At 38.2% G+C, this 20,643-nt stretch overlaps 2 pseudogenes; both read left to right on the plus strand.

Moving 5' to 3' along the window:
- The first annotated feature begins 316 nt into the window (after positions 1 to 316).
- On the plus strand, positions 317 to 1,935 carry LOC132172538 (tetrahydroberberine oxidase pseudogene; annotated as a pseudogene).
- A 10,864-nt stretch (positions 1,936 to 12,799) lies between these two features.
- Positions 12,800 to 19,776, plus strand: LOC132172305 (tetrahydroberberine oxidase-like; annotated as a pseudogene).
- The last annotated feature ends 867 nt before the right edge of the window (positions 19,777 to 20,643 follow it).

The raw sequence follows: 20,643 nt of genomic DNA on the forward strand, positions 1-20,643 counted from the left end.
ACAACACATTGTCACTTTGACCGTCTGAGTTAACATTTTTGATTGACAGAAGGGGAGTTTTGGGCACAAAATGATAGTTCATGAGGGTCGAGCAGTAGGGTTGGTAGTTCATGGATATGTAGTGAAAATGTATTGTAGTTCATGAAAAAAAAAGTAATTACCCCTAATTATTTTCTTGAGTGTTTAATCGTCTGCACCATTGTCCAAATCTAGTCACCCATGGAGAATATATAGGGGCATTGATTGAATAACAATTTACAAACATAAATTTGACATATATGCAATGACATTTCAAAGCACCGACACACTCACGAAAATGAAGCCTGTTGGCTCATCTCTGTTTCCATTTGCCTTCGCTCTCCTTCTCTCATTTTCATGGGCAACTTCAGCTCACACTCAAGAAAACTTTCTTCAGTGCCTGACACCTAGTTCTGGAAACTCCAGCTCAATTTCTGAAGTCATTTACACTCTATCCAACTCCTCATATTCATCTGTCTTACAATTCTCCATACAAAACCCCAGATTCTCGACACCCGCCACCCCAAAACCTCTTGTAATTGTTACACCATGGCATGTCTCCCACATCCAAGCCGCCATCAATTGTTCCCGAACACATGGCATGCACTTAAGAGTTCGAAGCTGCGGCCACGATTATGAGGGTCTTTCTTATGTTTCAGATGTGCCGTTTGTTTTAATTGATCTGATTGATCTTCGATCCATCCGTGTTGATGCAAAGAATAGCACGGCGTGGGTTCAATCTGGTGCAACAATCGGTGAAGTTTATTATAGGATCGCCGAGAAAAGTAGAACTCTTGGGTTTCCAGGAGGAATTGTCACGACTCTGGGGGTTGGTGGACACTTTAGCGGCGGAGGGTACGGCACGATGTTGCGCAAATATGGTCTTGCTGCTGACAATATTATTGATGTGCAATTGGTTGATGTTAAGGGTAGAATCTTTGACAAAGGATCCATGGGAGAGGATCTGTTTTAGGTGATTCAAGGAGGAGGAGGGGGAAGCTTTGGAATCATTCTTGCATGGAAAATAAAATTGGTTCATGTTCCATCAACTGACTGTTTTCACAGTTAGCCGGAACTTAGAACAAAATGCCACCAAGCTTGTTCATCGTTGGTAATATGTTGCAGCCAAGCTTCACGAAGACTTGTTCATCTGCGTCAACTTAACAAGTGTAAATTCCAGCCAAGAAGGGAAGAGGACCATCCAAGCTTCATTCAATTCCTTGTATCTTGGAGGGATTGATAAGCTCCCTCCAATGATACAATAGAGCTTCCCTGAGCTAGGTTTGATGAGAGAAGATTGTATTGAAAAAAGTTGGATTGAATCTATCCTCTACTTTGAAGGATTCCCAAGTGGCGAATCCTTGAATGTTTTGCTCAATAGGACTCTTCTCATAGGAGCCCCATTTAAAGCCAAAATCTGACTATGTCCAGGAACCTATTCCAGAATTTGGGTTGGAAGGGATTAGGAAAAGGATTTACGAGAAAGAGGCAGAATCAGCTTTAATACTTCTGACTCCATATGGGGGCTGAATGAGTGAAATCTTGGAATCTGCAACTCCTTTCCCACATAGAGCTGGTACTATCTACAAAATCCAATACGTAGTGTACTGGGAAGAAGAAGAAACTGTGGCATCCAAAAGTCATATAAGTTGGATCAGAAGGCTTTACAGCTACATGGCTCCCTACGTTTCGAAATCTCGAAGAGGTGCATATGTGAATTACAGGGACCTTGACATTGGAACAAATGGTAAAGGCAACACAAGCCATAGACGGGCGAGGATATGGGATAATAAGTATTTCAAGAGCAACTTTGACAGGTTAGTGCATGTGAAGACTGTAGTTGATCCTGCTAATTTCTTTAAAAATAAACAAAGCATCCCTCCTTTTTCATCTGGGTGGAAGAAGAGAGGTGATTAGTGTTAAGGATAAAATCCCATCAGTCAAGGTGATTAAAGGGCCATGATTCAGGCTGACAGACAACCCAACTAACAGCCAGGATTCACGCCCAAACAGCTCTCCATGCTTCCTGTGACAAGCAACCCCTCAGCCATATATATTTTGCTTCTCTCCAGGATTTAAGCAAGCAACAACCGTATTCTACATGTGGCTTTCCTTTTTGTGCTTTGTTGTTTCTACTTCCTTTGTAATTTATCTTGTACTAAGCCTTGGCTATATATTTATATATATAGAATTCATAATGAAATAGAAATAGAAATAAATTGAGGAAATAAAATAAATGCGAGACAAAGATTTTAACGTGGTTCGGTCAACAATTTACGTCCACAGATAAAGCCCAAAGGGCTACATTAAGCTCTTATTGAATGATTGTTTACAATATAGAATGCTCTATTTATAGAGCTTACGCATAAATGTAATCTTAATAAAATCTCCTAATTTAGGGTGATCAAATAATAATCAAATCCCTAAATTAGGCTAATCTAATCTTCATCAATCATAATCAAATCTCTAACTTTATGGTCATTCAAATATACTCTAACATCCTCCCTCAAACTCAAGGTGGAAGATCTTGAAACCTTGAGTTTGACTTTTTTTTTTTCTTTTCTTTTCTTTTCTTTTCTTTTGAGATAGTAAAACAATACAAAAGAGGGCTATCTATGGGCCGAAAAAGAGAGCCAACTTTGAGCTAAAATGAGAGCCAACTGTAAGCTAAAGTGGGCTTGGGTTTTAAACAATACCACATAGCCAAATAAAAGAAGAGCCAACTTTGGGCTGAAGTGAGAGCTAACTATGGGTTGAAATGGCCTGGGTTTTAAATAATACCACAGAACTAAGCAAAAATAGGCCAACTATGGGCCAATGGATGGGCAACTTGGTCTCTTTTGAATTTTGGTGGGCAACTTGGGCGTCTTTTTTTCTTTTAAAAGCACTCTATTTACATAAGTTGGGATAAGAATAACCTTATTCCCGTAACCAAACAGCTCCTGCTATAACAACTAAACAAAAATATAATATTCCTAAACTAGAATAGGAATAACTTTCACTTAAGTGAGGATAACTCACACCTAGAACCAAACACACTTCATCTTCTTCAAATTGTTATCTCACGACAGGGCCTTTTTCTTCTTTTCTCTCTAAGCCAAGATCGACTGAATGGAGGTTGGAAGATCAACGGCGTGGCTAGAATGGTGGCAGGCGGCACCGGAAGGTTGTTGTGCAGCTGAAGGGAGCAGGGGCTTCACGGGCTTGGATGGCGGCGGTGACTGGATGGGGCGAATAGGAAACGGGGCTGGGATGCCGGATCCGGTAGTAACGGTCGCCGCTGGACAGCTAGGTGTTGGTGGAGACTCCAAAGGCGAACGACGCCTGCAGTTCTACAAGGCTGTGTTCGGTGCTGAGGAAGGTGCGACGGCTGGCCGGCGATGGGCTGGTCTTCAATTGGCTTGGCGGGGACGAGCTAGATGGAGCCATGGAAGGCCAGACATAGCGTGGGAACCTTTGGGCTGTGAGCGGGAATTGAAGACGGTGGCTGGCAGCGTTCACCCGGTGTTGGCGAAGGGGCAGCGGCGGAGTGGCACGTAGCCGTGCAATTTTTTTTTTTTTTTTTTTTTTTCAAGAAACAAAAATAAATTGAAGTAAAAAGAAATTCACAGGACCATTAGATCGTACAATGACATTAGCCTATTGCTCTAATACCATGATAGAATTCATAATGAAATAGAAATATAAATAAATTGCGGAAATAATATAAATGAGAGACAAAGATTTTAACGTGGTTCGGTCAATGACCTACATCCACAGATAAAGCCCAAAGGGCTACATTAAACTCTTATTGAATGATTGTTTACAGTATAAAGTGCTCTATTTATAGAGCTTACACATAAATGTAATCTTAATCAAATCTCCTAATTTAGGGTGATCAAATCATAATCAAATCTCTAACTTTAGGGTCATTCAAATATACTCTAACAATATATATGAATGAACTACTCTGATGTTAGGAAGTTAACCAAATCATAGCTTCCTAAGGTTTTCTCCATTTGATTGCTACACAATCCCATAAGATCCCTTTTCAAAGCAAAATCTGACTATGTCCAGGAACCAATTCCAGAACTTGGGTTGGAAGTTGGCAAAGGTTTTACGAGAAAGAGGGAGAAACAGCTTTAATGGTCCTGAATCTGTATGGGGGCAGAATGAGTGAAATTTTAGAATCTGCAACTCATGCATATTAGGGGAAAATACATTTTAACCCCCTGAACTATCCACCCATTTACACTTTTATTCCAAATGTTTAAAACGTGACAATTGACCCCCCCAAACTTTCAAATTGATGCAATTCGACCATTCTAACTTTTTTTTTTTTTTTTTTTCCAAAATGCCCCCATCACATATTTTATTTTTTTAAAAAAAAAATCCAAAAAAAAGAAAAGAAAAGAAGAAATATGCTGGGGTGGCTGAACCACCCCATAGGGGGTGGCCGGCCGCCCCATTTGGCTAAGGGTGGCCTCTGGGGGTGGGTTCGGCCACCCCTAGACCGGCCACCTGAGGGTGACCAAACCACACGCAAGGCCCAAGGGGGTGGTTTGACCACCCCCTAGGGCCAAACCCTCAAATGTTTTTTTGAGGGTTTGGCCTAAGGGGCGGTCGAACCACCCCCTTGGGCCCTGGGGGTAGTTCGGCAACCCCAAGACGGCTGGCCTGGGGGTGGCCGAACCACCTCAAGGCCAAACGGGGTGGCAGGCCACCCCTTATAGGGTGGTTCGGCCACCCCACATATTTCTTCTTCTTTTTTTTTTAGATTTTTTTAAATAATATATATATATATATATATATATATATATATATATATATATATATATATATATATATATATTTAACTTGGGATGGGGGCATTTTTGGAGAAAAAAAGTCAGAATGGTCGAATTGCAACAATTTGATAGTTTGGGGGGTTCAAGTGTCACGTTTTAAACATTGGAGGTGAAAGTACAAATTGGTGGATAGTTCAGGGTGATAAAATGTATTTTCCATGCATATTATAAAGTACTATTTATTAAACTAGTTTCTTGGTACACTGAAACTTAGTTGTGTAATCTTCATGCTTATAACCAATATGAATGATGCATCTAAACTTAGTTTTTTCCGTGCACGGGATGTCGTGCATAGTCATCGTTGATGGGAATATAACGCATTTGGATTAACTTGGACTGATACTTAGCAATTTTTCCAAACCAATTAACTCATAACTGACTGATGGTATTGCTCTCAAATCAATTAACTTATCAGAATATGAACATGTGGAAAGCGGAAATAAATGATCTCAGTCAACAAAAATAAATCATTGCACTGCACTATGTATCATCAATTATAGACTTAGATACTCCAAACAGACATTTCTATAATGTTAACAACTATCATCTATGTAAGCAAACCAGACAATTGGAGCCATTCCCTTGACATCTTCATTCTACCAAATTTCTCACTCTACAACCTAGCAAACTTTAAATTAATCTGCAAAATACTGAGGTATTTTACCGTGGAAAAGAAATAATTATGTAAGTCCATAACTTAGTAAGTAAATTGTTATGAAACTAATTTATGTAATGTGCCTTGAGAAACAATTCGTAACCTACAACTATTAAACGGTGAATTATATTTTAATCACTTGGGAATGTTTTTCCCATCGCTTGGGCATCATGATGCACCTCCTAACGCGCTGGCAGCATGTTACTGCCCAATTCCCATCCTAACAGAGCTAAATTCTTGTCATAATGCAGTTGATTTCTGCAAAACTTTGAGAGTAGTTTTTGACCTAGCAAATGCCAGAATTTGAAGAAGCTCATTAGAGACAAAGTTGTAGATCAAGAAACGGTCTTTCCAGAACTATTGATTTTGCATCATTTTAAGCTTGGGTGAAAGAGTTATGGTTAACATATCCTAACTGGTTTTTTGTTGATTTCCCGTCACGAGTTGCGTCAGAACAGGGATGTAACAGGATTGAGGCTGAAGTTTCTATTTCCTCGTCACGAATTGCTTCAGGACAGGACAAGTAATAGGAAGTTACTGTTTCCTTGTCAGAAATCTCGTCATGACGGGCTCGTGACAGATATTCAGATCTACTTTTTACTCTTTACGTCTTAACGATGATTAAATCCCGTTATGACGAGAATAATTCAAAATATCAGATTTGGGCTTCTTTCCCGTCATAACGGAAGATAATCCCCGCTAAGACGGAAAGAAATAAAATTACAGATCTATAAATACCTGTCTTATTTTCAGAACTCTTTGACCCTCTCAATTTCCATTTACACTCTTCTGAGTTTGGAGGTTCCCAGTGATGAAAGGGTTGCTACTATCACTCATGGAAATGATATGGTTCACTGTTATTTGTACCAAGTAAGGCTGCCTAAGAAGCTTTGTGCCTTCTTGCTTACTTGGGGTTTTTTGCTTATTTCAAACCACGCAATGCACATCATGCAACCGTAAAGAAGTCTACAGAACGGTCGGTAAGGAGTTGCACTCCATGAAGATGGTTAGGATGGAGACAAGCTGGGAAACTTGTTGTTCTTACTAAGTCTAGAGGTCCTACAAGGAGTGAGTATCGTCTAGTCTGTAATTCTGAATTTTCAAATAGTGATTTTTCAACTTTGGCTGTCCCAGAGTTGTTTTTCCCTTTGATTGGTTCAAATAGTTTTCCACTTCATCAACAAATCTTGTGTTGTGGTTGTGTGAATGCTATTTATTGTTATGTTGGTTTAATCTTAAGCATAGCTATTTATTTTCCTTATATAAACAGCTTATGTGTTTGCTTTGGGTATATAAATCGCTTATGGATTTGAATTGAGGGTAGAACACGATTCGTGTTCTATCATACATTATAAGCTTACCTATTTATAGAGAGAAATACTTGTAGAGAAAGTAAACATAATCCTAGTAGCAATAGTAAACCTAATCCTAATAAAGAAAAGAAAAATAATTAAAGCAAGTCTAACCCTATTAAGGAAAGGAAATAAAGTTCTAAGAAAATAAAAATAAAATCTTGGTATAAAATTGACAATCAGCGGGAATCATGACAATCTTTCTTTTTGTACTTTCATTGTCTGAGAATGGATAAAATTCTGATTAAGTGGCGCTATTGCAATATTATTTTTGATATTATGCCTATTTTCGCTTTTACAAAAAATATAGGTAAATATCGTCCTACATCACGCGAGATTCATTCAATTGTCAAGGTTTGCCTTGTACCTCATCCCAGATGAGGAGAAGAAGATGAAAAAGTTTGAAAGGGGCTTGAACTCACGTATCCGGACCATGATGACATGTTTTGACATTCGCAACTTTTCTCACTTGGAGTATCGTGCTTCAATCTACGAAGAGAGTTTGAAGGAGAATATGGTGGCATTCACAGACTAGAAGAGGACTTATATGCCTTGATCATCATCCGAGGGAACTGACCGAGTTAAGAGAATGGCCGTAGGAACTTATCTACCCCACCGACCATAAGGTGTAATACCCCAATTGTTTTTATTAAAATATTTTCAACAAAGAACGACTAAAGAATTTATGTAAAACTCGATTTTATAACAAAGGACCTAAGTCCACACTTATAGCCTAAAAAGTCCTAAATTCATTTGAGAGCATAAGCCCAAGCTTAATCCTTCCTGACCGTATGTATGCTAGGGTTGCCGGATGTACACCTTTGTCTCTAGTGAGGACGTACGATGGGGGACCACCGTACGTATGCAACTTTTCGGTTTACTACTAGTTAATGGCTATACGTATGATACACCCTTTGGATCGTTAAATAAACAGTACCAGACGTACACCCCAATAGTACCAGACGTCCGCTGCTTTTCAGAGGAGTTGGTAGCGCCCTTAGCTTTTCTGGCCTATAAATACCAATCCCAACCACCCATTTGAAGCCAACATTTTCGCCCCTAGGCTCTCTGTAACCACCCTATATGAGTGCTTTGTGAGTTTTGAGAGAGAAAGGAGGAGAGCTTGAGTTCTTGCCATTTTTCCCAAGGTAACCCTTGCCCATTTCTATGTTTTTAATGTTGTCTCTGTACTGTTTTAAGTTTTAGAGGCACCATGTTAGAGTTCTTGCATCATTTCTTACAAAGCCTAGAACGTTTTCAAAAAGAGTTTAAAAGAGCCTTTGATCCCTTATACTGCATGATGATTGAGTTTTCTTACGTTGCATGTGTTTATTCAATAGCGTAGAAAGAGAAATGATAGCCTATAAGTTTTATAGAAAACCTGAAACGTAGTTGGAGCATTTGACCGGAATGCCTACTCACTGACCGAACGTACGCTCTCGAGCCCGGACGTACGGTCAGGAGGTCAGACATTCGCCTTAGCCCCATTTGTGCAATTTAGGCCTCAGCAACCCTTTACATTAGGTTAACCGAGTATCTTATTCGTAAGGATGCTCTAGTACTATGTATAATGGTGTGTTATATTCCGTTATAGCAGGATTTAGCAATGTCAGATGACTCACGTGAGCGTGCGATGTAAGTAAACACTTACGAACCTTTTTCCTTAAAAACATTGGATATGTCAGTTGATTGACCACGAGTATGATATGAGCATGTCTACATTTTGTAACTACTTGGTAACTGCTTTATTAACTGATTAATAAGTATAACATGGTGCACCGGTACGTGCGGTATAATGGCCATGGGCTTACTATATAGACTTCATTCTATGGTCAAATGTGTGTGTGATATATGGGCCTTGGATCCAATGGTTGTTTCGTGGCCTGCATAGCCTTAATGGGCAGTCACTATGGGACAGACATCATTGGCGGTGTGGGCACTCGAGGTTAGACTCGGTTGTGCCACTAGTGTTATGTACGGTAGCATGTAATGGCCAGGGCACTAGCATTATATTACAGGTCCCTCAAGATGGCGCCAACCCTGCTAATAAGGGATAATATCTCGGAGTTGACCATATATGAGAGTTATAACCTATAAAAGCATTACCTTTTCTACATTAAAATACTTAGGCGATTGCCGTCGGGAGTACACCACTCTTTTATTAACCAAACTATACTTTTATGGTGTATTAACGGAGACAACTCCCCTTTTTAATGTTTACCAAAATTGCATGTTTATTTCTTCTTAAATGGGCTCATGTCATACCTAATTGTGAAGTTTACTTACTAAGTCGTTAGACTTACGCTGTTATTACCTTTCTAGGAAATCTGTTGCTAGAACCCAGGGGTGGTACGGCTACCACTACAGACTTGTTTTAAAGGTTATAGGGTTTGTTTAAGTATTACTATTAGTTGCTCCATGTCTTAATTTCAAGGAATATATTTGTCCATTTCATGATTTAATAGTTTTCTCAGATTTATATCACATTCCTATGTATTAACTCTGGTAATGCTAGGAGGGGCAATTCCTCATTTAGCCACAAGTTGGTTTACTTGGGGTAATTGCCAGTAACCCTGCCAGGTTAACCAAGGCTAATTTTGGGGGCATTACTTAAATAAGGGCATGCCCCAATTGCCTGTCGAGCTAAACCTTAGCAACATCAGAGAAGTCAAACACCGGAGTTGTGCTGGAAGTGCAATAAGGTTCATTGGGAACTCCATAGGATGGTGTTGGGACATGTTATTTGTGTGGCCAGTTCGACCATTTCAGCAAAGACTGCACTAGGAAGGAGGTCCCTTAGCTAGGGAACACCGAGAGGCCTTTGGCGCCAGCACGAGTTTATTCGCTCATTCTTGGAAAAATAGTCGAGGGATAAGAAGTGGTAACAAGTACCATACTTATTCTTGGATTTGAAGCATCAGTTTTGTTTGATTCAGGCGCTACCTATACTTTTGTTTCAAGCATAGTTGTAAAGCTATCTAGAGTTGTATTAAGAACTCTAGGAATCAGTCTTGCTGTAGACACTCTAGTAAGGAAAATTATAGTGTGTAAGCGTGTAGTTTGTGGATGTCCCGTGAGCATATGTGGAAGGGTCCTTCCCGAAAACCTAGTAGTCTTCTTGCTATGAATAGTTATGACGTCATCCTCGGGATGTATTGGCTGACTAAGCATTTTGTGGTCATTGATTGCACTCATAAGTATGTTACACTTAGACTTGTTAGGTCACAGGTGAGGTCTCTACCTCCCACCATATGGACTGGTCGAGCTTGGAAGCTTATTTTGGGCAGAAGTCAAGCATTCTTGGCATTTGTTGTTGGACCCATGAAGGAGGAAGGATCTGCAAGGTATCCTTGTGATGCGGGACTTTCCAAACGTCTTTTCAGTAGACTATGTTGGATTGCCACCCTATAGGGAAGTCAAATTCAGAATCGAGTGTGTTCAGAGTACCAATCCTATATCAAAGGCATCGTATAGGATGGTGCCGGTGGAGCTAAAGGACCAGCTACAGGAGTTGCTGGACAAGGGATTCGTTCGCCTTAGTTCATCACCATGGGGAGCTTTCCTATCGTTTTTAAGAAAATGACTTGGATTGCTTTTGGAGAAAAGCTCTCACAATGCTACATGTGATCACCTAACTCACTAAAAATGTTGACCATAACAAAGGTCTCACTCATCAATGTATGAAGGTGACTTTCACTTCACATATGAGTACAAAATTCTCTTAGAATTTTGAATTCATATCATAAGAAGTCTCAAGAGTTGCAATTAATATTTCCCATCAACATTATTTAAAAAAATAAATAAATAACTCCCAAAGTCTGTTTAGTGCATAATACCTACACATTAACCCAAAGCCTTCAACTTTGCATGAATAACATAAATCATCAAGATTAATATATAACCAAAGTCTTCGCAAATGGAATGTTTAATTTGATTATCGACTGCGAACAACTCAAGATTTAAGACCACTAGCTTAGAACCCGCACTACGCGCCGGGTTTTTTGTTTTTTTGTTTTTATAATTAAGTCAAAAAGTCTTTTAAAGATTATCAACAACAAATTTTATATCCATCTCTTAATTAACAAATTAGCTACCAAAAATGACAAATGTTCATAAGATCATTTTAAACCATAGTTTTATTTAATAGCATAAACCCACATATCCAATAAATTTAAAAATTCATAAATTTTAGTTCTTATAAATTGAAACGTGTTAAATATTTGTTCCCATATATCTAGTTTAAAATGAAATATAAAGGAAAAAAAATTCATAATAAAAACCTAGATTAATCAAATATAGAAAATGATTGATTAATCATTATATTCCAACAATGATACTACTTCTCAAAAAAGTTGTTTGTGAGGAGGAAGTTCAACTCCTGAAAGTTCATTATATTCCAACAATGATACCACTGACAAAAATAAAGAAGTGTTCTAAAATAAAGGGGAAATTTCACTTTGGCCTCATGAACTTCCACCCGATTTTATAAACCCCCCCGCCGTTAACAATACAAAAAAAGACCAAATTGTCCTTGATTTTCATTTTTTTTTAAATAAAAAAACGTTTTGGAAGTTGAAATTTTATACAAAAGTCAAGGGTATAAACGTCATGTAACATTTAAAATCTGGCGGAGGGGTCCACATTGAGAGTAATTGAAAGTTTAGGGGTTTAAAATGAGATATTTGAAAGTTTAGGGGGGTTTGTAAAATCGAGTGGAAGTTCAGGAGGCCAAAGTGAAGTTTACCCTAAAATAAATGAGCATGTTGATATATGATTACAATTATGTTTACTAATTTTGTAAACAAAAGAATGTTGGCAGTTAATTTTTCTTTTAAAAAAGACAGAGATAAAAAACAGTGGCAGGAATATTGGATCAACCAAAAACAAAAATGAACAACAAAAGTCAATTAAATTTACAAAAGAAAATTTGTAACTTGTATTAAATAAAAATAATAAAATTTGAATGAAAAATAATATATAAATTAGAATAGAAATTAAGGACAAAAAGAAAAATGTAAACCAATGAAAAATACTAATATAATAAAAAAGAACTATTTTTTCTATATTTTTCTCAGTTCCAATGAAATCCACAAATATTAGAAAAGGTTTTGTCAAATAGATTTTTTTTTTTTTTTTTCCACCGTCCTTCACTTATATAGAAAGTAAATGAAACTAATTTTAAGACATAGGAAAACAAAGACAAACCAAATCTACGATCGGAAAATTGAGTGTGAAATATATTGAAAAAATTGAGTTTCTTCGGAAAAAAACTCTCACTATTATTTCCTGAATTCAATGTAAAATTTACAAAAGAAAAGTAATGATTTTAATAAAAAATAATTTATAAATTAGAAAAAAAGTAAGGGTCAAAAAAAAAAAATGGAAGAACATGAGCACTGGAAACAAAGATAAAAAAAATGAAAAAGACGAAAATATTAATATAATTGAAAATAACTATTCTAGCAAAAAAAAAAAAAAACTGTCGTATAATTTTTCATTGAGAAACAATGATTGAAAAATTGAAAAGAACTGCTATAGGAAAAAAAAAATATAAAGAAAGAAAATTACAGTAGTATAATTTTTATTGAGAAATAACGAGTAGAAACTCTTATAGAATCTCTCTATCTCTCTCCTTTTTCCGGAATTGATTGATATAAATAGAAAGTAAACGAAGAAAAAAATAGAAAAAAAAAATATAAGGGACAAAAACAAAATGGAAGAACATAAGCATGAAAATAAAGATAAAAAAATATATAAAATGACAATACTAATATAAATAAATATATATATATATATATATACACGATTGTGTATATATATACTTCCTTTTTCCTTTCCCACAAACAAGTAGAAGCTTTTACCATCCCCAACGTTCAATTTTTCAGTCTATTTAACAAGCCATCTCCAAAACATTACAAACAAGGAAACTCTTATAAACACAAACGAAAATGAAGCATGTTGGCTCATCTGTGTTTCCATTTGCCTTGGCTCTCCTTCTCTCATTTTCATGGGCAACTTCTGCTCACACTTACGAAAACTTTCTTCGATCAGTGCATGACCCTTCGTTCTTAAAACTCGAGCTCAACTTCTAAAGTCATTTACACCCCATCCAACTCCTCATATTCATCCATCTTACAATTCTCCATACAAAACCCCAGATTCTCAACACCCGCAACCCCAAAACCTCTTGTCATTGTTACACCAACGCATGTCTCCCACATCCAAGCAGCCATCAATAGTTCACAAACACATGGCACGCAAATAAGAGTTCGAAGTGGTGGTCACGATTATGAGGGTCTTTCTTAAGTTTCAGATGTGCCCTTTGTCATAATTCATCGGATTGATCTTCGATCAATTAGTGTTGATGCAGAGAATAGCACGGCGTGGGTTGAAGCTGGTGCAACAACCGGTGAAGTTTATTACAGGATCGCCTAGAAAAGTAGAACTCTTGGCTTTCCGGGAGGACTTGCCACAACTCTGGGCGTTAGTGGACACTTCAGCGGTGGACGGTACAGCACATTGATGCGTAAATATGGGCTTGCTGCTGACAATATTATCGACGCACAATTGATTGATGCTAAGGGTAGAATCCTTGACAGAGAATCTATGGGAGAGGATCCGTTTTGGGCGATTCGAGGAGGAGGAGGGGCGAGCTCTGGAATCATTATTGCCTGGAAAATCAAGCTAGTTCCTGTTCCATCAACTGTGACAGTTTTCACAGTTAATTGGAACTTGGAACAAAATGCCACCAAGCTTGTTCACCGTTGGCAATATGTTGCAGCCAAGCTTCACGAAGACTTGTTCATCCGTGTCAGCTTAACAAGTGTCAATTCCAGCCAAGAAGGGAAGAGGACCATCCAAGCTTCATTCATTTCCTTGTATCTTGGAGTGATTGACAAACTCCTTCCAATGATGCAAGAGAGCTTCCCTGAGCTGGGTTTGATGAGAGAAGATTGTATTGAAAAAAGTTGGATTGAATCTATCCTCTACTTTGAAGGATTCCCAAGTGACGAATCCTTGGATGTTTTGCTCAACAGAACTTCTCCTACAAGATCCCGTTTCAAAGCAAAATCTGACTACGTCCAGGAACCAATTCCAGAACTTGGGTTGGAAGGCATTTGGCAAAGCTTTTACAAGAAAGAATGAGAAACAGCTTTTGTTAGAAGAGGTGACTTGCATTTCCTCTTCAACCTCACCTCACCGTGGGCCCCAAACAATTATGGTCACTTTTACACCCAGACCTTTTGACTTAAGCTTCTCTCTCTCTCACGTCCATTTTGTCCCTTCTTTATTAAGCTTCTTCTAGAACCTTTGACAAAATGGCTTTGTTGTTAAATGTTGAAGCCATTCGGTCATGAAGAGATGCAGCAACTTTTAGTTGAGAAAATTGAGAGAAAGAAGAGTTGAAGTTGCCGAGAGAGAGAGAGAGACTTCTGCGGTAGAGAGAAGAAGTTCACCATTTTTCTTCAGTTTGATCTCACATTTGGAATGCTGGAAAGCTTAAAGAAATTTAGAGAATATTTTCTCTTTTATATTTAATTCTCTTTTGAGTGAGATTGGAGTGTATTGGGGCTTTTGGGTTTGAGTGGTTTTATTCGTACTACTCTTTGTACTCCACTCTTTTGTTAGTGAATTTCTCCTGGATCGTTTCCGCCAGTGGATGTAGGCTTGTTAAGTCAAACCACTTAAATCTTGGTGTCTTGTGTGGTTGTGTTATTTTTCTATTCTGTACATTTCTACTTCTTTGGTGATCTTGGAATTTGCATTTGTCACAGCAAACTGGTATCAAAGCTCGGGTATTTATTTTGTGGGATGCTACTGCAAAATTTGAAGTAGAGAAGTTTGATGGTCAGAATAGTTTCAGCCTTGGGCGCATCAAGATGCGAGCTTTGTTACGACAACAAGGGCTTGGCGAAGATTTTGGATGGCGAGGTGCCATCAACATCATCAACGGGGGAAATGAAGGAACTTGAAGAAAAAGCCCACAGTGCAATTTTGTAGTCTCTTTTAGATGGAGTTTTAAGAGAAGTTGCCAATGAAGAAACAGCCGCTGGACTTTGGAAGAAGCTGGAGAGCTTGTACATAAAGAAATCCCTTACTAACCGATTGTATTTGAAGCAACGGTTATATACCCTCAAGATGAAAGAAGGTATGCCTCTTTGTGATCATCTTGATGACTTTAATAGAATTATTTTGGATTTGAAAAATATTGATATTAAAGTAGATGATGAGGATCAAGCCCTAATTTTGTTATGTTCACTACTGGATGCTTTTGATAATTTTGTTAATTCCATGTTGTACGGTAGAGATACTATCTCCTAAGCTGATCTTAAATTTGCTTTGAATTCTATGGAGTTGAGGACAAGATTGAATAGTAAAGGTAGTGATAATCAAGCAGAGGGTTTATTTGTTTAGGGTCGTTCAAAAAATTCTTCTAATTTTAGAGGTCGATCTAGTGAGAGGGATTCGGGTAAAGGTAAATCAAGAGGCCGATCGCAGTCCAGGTCAAAGAAGAAAGTAAAGTGTTACTACTGTAAAAAGTATGGGCATTATAAATCCGAGTGTCCGAAGTTGAAAAATAAAGAGGAAGGTGACAAGCAAAGTTCCTCTTCTGTGGCTGGTGTTGTCGAAGGGAATTCTAGGGGTTCAGACCTTGTCCTTGCAGTTACCGTTTTTAATGATCATTCTAACGACAAGTGGGTGCTTGATACTGCTTGTACATTTCATATGTTTCCTAAAAAAGATTGATTTACTACCTATGATTCAGTCAATGGTGGTTTAGTCTTGATGGGAAATAATGTCGTCTGCAAGATTGTTGGTATTGGTACAATCAGAATTAGGATGCATGATGGGATTGTGAGGACTTTGACGAATGTTCGACATATACCAGATTTGAAGAAAAATCTTATTTCATTGGGCACTTTGGACTCCCTTGGATACAAGTATTCCGGTGAAGGTGGAGTCATTCGGGTTAGCAAAGGCTCATTGGTTATAATGAAAGGTAACAAGGTTGACGGCCTCTACTTTCTTCAGGGTAGTACGGTAATAGGTTCAACTACTGTGTCTTCTTCAGATGATCTAGATTCAGACACTACCCGGTTATGGCATATGTGGTTGGGTCATATGAGTGAGAGGGGTATGACAATCCTGAGCAAATGGGGTTTGCTTTGTGACCAGAAAACAGGATCTCTTGACTTTTGTGAGCATTGTGTGTTCGGGAAACAGTGCAGAGTCAAGTTTAGTACAGGGATCCATAGAACAAATGGTACATTGGATTATATCCATTCAGATCTATAGGGTCCCTCTCAGGTTCCAACAAAGGGTGGTGCTCGATACTTTGTTACATTTATTGATGATTATTCGAGAAAAGTCTGGGTATATTTTTTGAAGAAGAAAAGTGATGTGTTTGTCAGTTTCAAGCAATGGAAGACATTAATTGAGAATCAGACTGGGAAGAAAATCAAGTGACTCAGAACAGACAACGGCATGGAATTTTGTGGTGGTGAATTTAATAAATTCTGCAAGGATGAAGGCATCGCTAGACATCGCACAGTTAGTCATACTCCACAGCAAAATGGGGTTGCTGAGCGGATGAACAGGACTCTCTTGGAGAGAGCGCGTTGCTTACTTTCAAATGCCGGGTTGTCTAGAGATTTTTGGGCTGAGGCAGTCAATACTGCTTGCTATTTGGTCAACCGTTCTCCATCAACAGCCATTGATTGTAAAACTCCTTATGAGGTATGGTCTGGTACTCCTGCTGATTATTCATTTTTAAAAACTTTTGGTTGTCCTGCTTATTGTCATGTGAATGATGGTAAGCTTGAGCCTAGGTCAAAGGAATGTATATTTCTAGGCTATAAGGATGGGGTGAAGGGATATAGATTGTGGTGTTTTGATCCTAAATCACCTAAGTTTATAGTCAGTAGAGATGTTGTATTTGATGAATCTACCATGCTTCACTCGGGAAAGGAGTCTATTGTTTTTGCAGGAAAGGAGCAAGGTTCTAGCAAGGAGGTGGAGCTTCAGGTGGAGGCTTCATAGAGGGTGCGAGATAACACTCAAGATCAGCCTGTTACAGATGTTCATGATTCCAGTTTCTGATGATGATGATCCACAAGAAGAGCAAGAGACCAGTATTGCGGCTGGTAGACAGAGGAGGCAGATTAGGCCACCTCAAAGATATGGCTATACAGATTTGGTAGCATATGCATTTACTGTGGCAGAGGGCACTGCAGTCTAGGAGCCTGCCACTTACTCAGAAGCTGTCACAAGTAGTGAGTCTGCTCAATGGGTTGTTGCCATGAATGAGGAGATTGAGTCTCTTCATAAGAACCAAACATGGGAATTGGTGAAATTGCCTAAAGGTGCTAAAACTATTGGTTGCAAATGGATCTTCAAGAAAAAGGAAGGAATCCCAGGTGTTGAAGATGCAAGGTTCAAGGCACATTTGGTAGCAAAGGGCTATAGTCATAGAGAAGGTATAGACTTCAATGAAGTTTTCTCTCCTGTTGTGAGACATAGTTCTATTCGTGTTTTGCTTGCCATGGTTGCTCTAAATGATTTGGATCTTAAGCAACTTGATGTGAAAACTGCATTTCTACATGGTGAGCTTGAGAAAACCATTTACATGCATCAGCCAAAAGGGTTAATTGCTGAAGATAAAGAAGATCATGTTTGTCAGTTGAGGAGGTTGTTGTATGGTTTAAAACAATCTCCAAGATAGTGGTACAAGTGCTTTGACAGCTTTATGATCGGACATGGTTACACAAGAAGTAGCTATGATAGCTGTGTGTATTACAGGGAATTGTCTAATGGTTCTTTTGTTTATTTGTTACTCTATGTGGATGACATGCTTATTGGTGCTAAAAGCATGTTGGAGATTAAGAGATTGAAATCTATGTTGAGTGATGAGTTTGAAATGAAGGATTTGGGTGCTGCGAAGAAAATCCTCGGTATGGAGATTCACAGGGATAGAAAAGCGGGAAAGTTGTACTTGTCACAGAAAAAGTACACTGAGAAAGTACTTGAACGCTTTGGTATGCATAATTCTAAACCAGTGAGTACTCCACTTGCAGCTCATTTCAGACTCTCAACAACATCAGCGCCACAGAGTGAGGAGGAGGAGCAGCTCATGTCACGTGTTCATTACTCCAGTGCAGTTGGAAGCATCATGTATGCTATGGTGTGCACTCGTCTAGATATTTCACAGGCAGTTAGTGTTGTTAGTCGCTACATGGCGAATCCGGGCAAGGTTCACTGGCAGGCAGTGAAATGGATACTTCGTTATTTATGGGGCACTGCAAATATTGGTTTAGTCTATGATAGAGGCAGTGGTATCAGTTCCAGTGTCACTGGTTATGTTGATTCAGATTATGCTGGTGATTTGGATAAAAGAAAATCTCTGACAGGTTTTGTTTTCACTCTCTCGGGGTCTGCCATTAGTTGGAAAGCGACTTTACAGTCGACAGTTGCTTTGTCCACTACGGAGGCAGAGTATATGGCAGCAGCAGAGGCAGTGAAAGAAGCAATTTGGCTCAGAGGTTTGGTTAGTGATTTGGGTTTGCAACAGGGTGAGATTGTTGTATTTTGTGATAGCTAGAGCGCAATACATTTGACCAAAAATCAAATGTATCATGAGAGGACCAAACAACATTGATGTCAGATATCATTTTCTTCGGGAGGTCGTGACACAAGCTGATATCATAGTGAAGAAAATTGCTACAGCGAAAAATCCAACAAACATGTTGACTAAGCCACTTTCGATCCTCAAGTTCAAGCATTGCTTGGGCTTGATTGGTGTTTGTAGTTTGTAATTACCCTTAGGGGTGTTGGAGCAAACGTCTTGAGGAGATTTGTGTTGAAGACTTGATGAAATTCAAGTCAAGGTGGAGATTTGTTAGAACAGGTGACTTGCATTTCCTCTTCAACCTCACCGTGGGCCCCAAGCAATTATGGTCACTTTTACACCCATACCTTTTGACTTAAGCTTCTCTCTCTCACACGTCCATTTTGTCCCTTCTTTATTAAGCTTCTTCTAGAAGCTTTGACAAAATGGCTTTGTTGTTAAATGTTGAAGCCATTCGGTCATGAAGAGATGCAGCAACTTTTAGTTGAGAAAATTGAGAGAAAGAAGAGCTGAAGTTGCCGAGAGAGAGACACTTATGCTGTAGAGAGAAGAAGTTCACCATTTTTCTTCAGTTTGATCTCACATTTGGAATGCTGAAAAGCTTAGAGAAATTTAGAGAATATTTTCTCTTTTGTATTTAATTCTCTTTTGAGTGAGATTGGGGTGTATTTAGGCTTTTGGGTTTGAGTGATTTTATTCATACTACTCTTTGTACTCCACTCTTTTGTTAGTGAATTTCTCCTGGATCGTCTCTGCCAGTTGATGGAGGCTTGTTAAGCCGAACCACTTAAATCTTGGTGTCTTGTGTGGTTGTGTTATTTTTCTATTCTATACTTTTCTACTTCTTTGGTGATCTTGGAATTTGCATTTGTCACAACAGCTTTAATGATCCTGAATCTGTATGGGGGCAGAATGAGTGAAATTTCGGAATCTGAGATTCCTTTCCCACATAGAGTTGGTAATATCTACAAAATTTTTTGTGGGGTGTTTTGGGAAGAAGAAGGAACAGTGGCATCAGAAAGGCATATAAGTTGGATGAGAAGGCTTTACAGCTACATGGCTCCCTACGTTTCGAAATCTCCAAGAGCTGCATATGTGAATTACAGGGACCTTGACATTGGAACAAATAGTAAAGGCAACACAAGCTATGAACGGGTGAGAATATGGGGTAATAAATATTTCAAGAGCAACTTTGACAAGCTAGTGCAGGTGAAGACTACAGTTGATCCTGCTAATTTCTTCAAAAATGAACAAAGCATCCCCCTCTTTTCTTCCGGGTGGAAGAAGGGAGGTGATTAACGGTATTTAGATAGAACAAATTATAAGGAATAAAGGCCTTGTTGTTTTTTTGTTTTTCCTTTTCCTTGTTTCTGTATAATTAAGCATAAATAAATAGATTGGGTTTCATACGCGTGAATCTTCATGCACATTATAAAGTTTCCCGGTAATCTTCATGCTTATAACCAATATGAATGACGCATCCAAACAGACATTTCTATAATGTTTACAACTATCATCTATCTAAGCAAACCGAACAATTTGAGCCATTCGCTTGACATCTTCATCCTACCGAATTTCTCACTTCACAAGCTAGCAAACTGGGAAATCTGCAAAACACCGAGGTATTTTACCCTGGAAAAGAAATAACTGTGTAAGTCCAAAACTTATTAAGTAAATTGTTATGAAACTAATTTATGTAATGTGCCTTGAGAAAGAATTTGTAACCTACAACTATTAAACGGTGAATTTTCGCGAAAGAATTTGTAACCTACAACTATTAACCAATGAATTTTCACGAAAATGTGTTGTCTCCATTAATTATTATACCATCTGAAAATGTGTTTTACTTTGAAGAGGGTTTAATCAATTTGTTAAAATAATCATCGCTAATTTAAAGCAAAATCTTATTATGTTTAATCATTAGGCTCATAACATAAATCAATAGGTTTAATCAAGTAAGAAACATTTGGGGAATATCACATTTACATAATTTATAGAATTTACTCATACATAAGTAACACTCCAAATCACATGCTAACATCAATTATGTAATACTTTACAAAGTCTAATCCTATGCGCTAAACCCTAATCAAATAGCTAGAACCGTAATTAAACCATTACGGTCTCTATCAATCGTTTTTGTTTTCAAAGACCAAACGTTCAACC

The sequence above is a fragment of the Corylus avellana genome, chromosome 1, assembly GCF_965113065.1.
Source record: "Corylus avellana chromosome 1, dhCorAvel1.hap1.2, whole genome shotgun sequence".
NCBI lineage: Eukaryota > Viridiplantae > Streptophyta > Magnoliopsida > Fagales > Betulaceae > Corylus > Corylus avellana.